Below are 2828 nucleotides of genomic sequence, written 5' to 3' on the forward strand. Positions count from 1 at the left end.
ACTCCATCCACGCCTTGGAGAACCCGAATCGGACGACGAAAAGACTACCTAAGGATGCCTTACCTGTGGCAATCCATGGCAGCCTGGGTTGAGACAACAGGGCCTGCCGAAGGGACGCCTGACTGGTGGGGATTCTCTACAACCTCCTTATGGTTTTCGACATTCCTCCTCCACGGGCCTGGGAGTTTGGAAGAGGTCTAGACCTGGGGAGCGTTGCGGAGCTGATCAGACGCCCCCTCCACTACACTGGGAACACTGCACACATCACTTCCCACAGCACTCTTACTTCCATTGCAAGCAACTGCAATTCCATCCTGCGAAGAGCAGCTTTCATGTCAGCCATCTCAGAAGACAAATCCGCAGGTTTGATGAAGGGAGAAGGGGCTGAAACTGGAGGAGAGGTTGCAACAACTACATTATGGTTAGGTTCTAAAGCATCCTCAACTAGCTGGTTCGTATGAGACCTACTGGAGCTTCTGGACGAAGCTTTCCTAACCCTGTCCTTCTCTAACTTCCTCAAATAAGAAGAAAGAGATTTCAATTCTTCCTCATTCAAACCTTCACATTCAGCACAAGGATTATTAATAGAACACTCATTTCCCCGACACCTCATTCATACAGTGTGAGGATCTACCGAACCCTTCGGTAGTCTCACCTTACAGTCATCCATCGCACACACTCTAAATACAGTACCAGCGTCAGACATATTAGAGAATCAGAAAAAGCAAATCCTAAGAAAAATCCACAAAAGCGTATGCCAAGCCAACGATCCAATACGTCACCAAAAGACAGTCCAAGAAAGATCCACGGCAAGCAAAAAACGAAATCCAAATCAGGAGGAACCAACAACGGGTGTTGCTGGAACCGGTGACTGAGAAAATCTGATTAGAAAACGGGAATGGTTCCTAGTCCCGCCACCCAGCGGCGGGAGGGTAGATCACCTGACCTACCTGTAGCGTGTGCCGCGAAATTTGAAATTCTGCCGGGGACGTCAGAGACTATAGCTAAGTATATATCTGCCGGGGAAGTTGCATGTACAAAAATACAATTTACTTTTAAAAAATGGGATTTGTTCCTACACTCTATACAAACCTTTGGCCCTTTACATTAGGAAGACTCAATGATTGGAAAGATGAATCTGATAGTCAAGTGAACATACTGGTGTTCGGCCAACCACAGTTCCCTTCCTGTTGTAAGAGCGAGGAGGGAAACCTAGCTCATGTCCAATTGGTTGGGGTAAGGGAACTGTGTGACCAATGGCCAGACCTCTGGACCATTTGTTAGGGATGGGACGGATGCAAGCTTCTGTATACTAATAAAAGGGTATAGAATAGAGCTCTGTAATATAGCTTACCTGCATCAGCCACCCATTCCAGGGTGTGATGACTATGACTCTCTGCCCACAGGGAGAAGAATGAAATGGGGAAGAGATGCCAGTCACTCTCTCATTCACACCAACATTCACACGGTTACACAATGTGAGATGCAACCTTGTCTAGTTAGAGAAGCTGGGTAAGCTACAAAACTTGTTGAGTAACCACCATGGGTCCCAAGGAAAAGGTATCCAAGGACCTATGGGCTATATCCCAAACCCCAGCCTTCAATACCTGTAGAAGTGAAAGGTTCTTGAGGAACACAAGGGTAGGACCAATATCTCTGACTTTATGGGCTCTCGGATGAAAGGTACCAGTGTCGTCTCTCCTTTCAGAGGAGTACGCTTTCCTGATCACCTCACAAAGCCAAAAAAAAAATAGTGTTCTTGGACACTTCTTTCTTGGTCACCCCAGGATCATAAAGGGAGCAGATGGATTCTGAGTCTTCACTATGAAATCCGGGACGAAATCGAGAGTAAGAGATGCCCATCCCCTCGAGTGATTGAAATTACAAGAGAGACCATGAAGCTCACCTACTCTCTTTGCAGTTGCCAGGGGTCAGCAAAAAGATGTTCTTGAGGGTCAGATCCCTTTCTGACTACTCTTGTTGAAGCTCATAAGTTTCACAAGTCAGACCCCTTAAGACGAGAGTCACAGCCTACTCAGGGCATCTGAGTTCCCTGGGTGGGCAAGACCTCTTGTAGCTCCTCATAAGGAGAGAGATCTTCATGGAAGTAGAAATATCTACTTCTCGCAGTTTCAGTACTAGGGCCAAGGTGGACCTATAGCCTTTAACTGAAGACAGAGAGAAGCTCCTCTCAGCACAGAAAGACTGAAAGAGTAGGGAATTCGCAAACTGTTGAAGAGTCTATGACACCAACCACAGAAGATGGGCCAACTTTTCCTGGTACACTGTTGCAGAGGACTGTTTGAGGTATCCTGCCATATCTGTTGATGTTCGGCGAGAAAAGCCTCTCGCCAGCCGTGAAAAGACAGGGACCGTACTACCAAGTGGTACCACTTTATGTGCGGCTCAATAGAAGGTAATGCCACGGGGAGAATCTCTCATGGTGCCTTGGAGAGAAAAGCCAACAGATCAGGATACTGGGAGCCACCAGAATCATCCAAAGATTCTTATTGCTGAATGGGAGAATGGGAGAAAAGCATAGGTGTTGAGATTGTCCATGGATGTTGGAACATGTCCTCTGCAGTTGCTCAATGGTGTGGCACTACGGAGAACAAAACCAGAAGTTTCCTTTTGTGCCAGGTGGCGAACAAGTCTACTACTGGATACCCCATGGGTCGAACAACTTTTCCGCCAAGTCATTGTGGAAGGACTACTCTGTCCCTACCACCTGATTCTGGCAGCTGAACTTGTCTGCGCAATTCCACTCCTATTAAGAGGTTCCTGTCGTCTAGCCACCAGGCTAAATCCTTCCTCACCTCCTCCATTAG

This window comes from Macrobrachium nipponense, chromosome 47, assembly GCF_015104395.2.
Source record: "Macrobrachium nipponense isolate FS-2020 chromosome 47, ASM1510439v2, whole genome shotgun sequence".
Lineage (NCBI taxonomy): Eukaryota > Metazoa > Arthropoda > Malacostraca > Decapoda > Palaemonidae > Macrobrachium > Macrobrachium nipponense.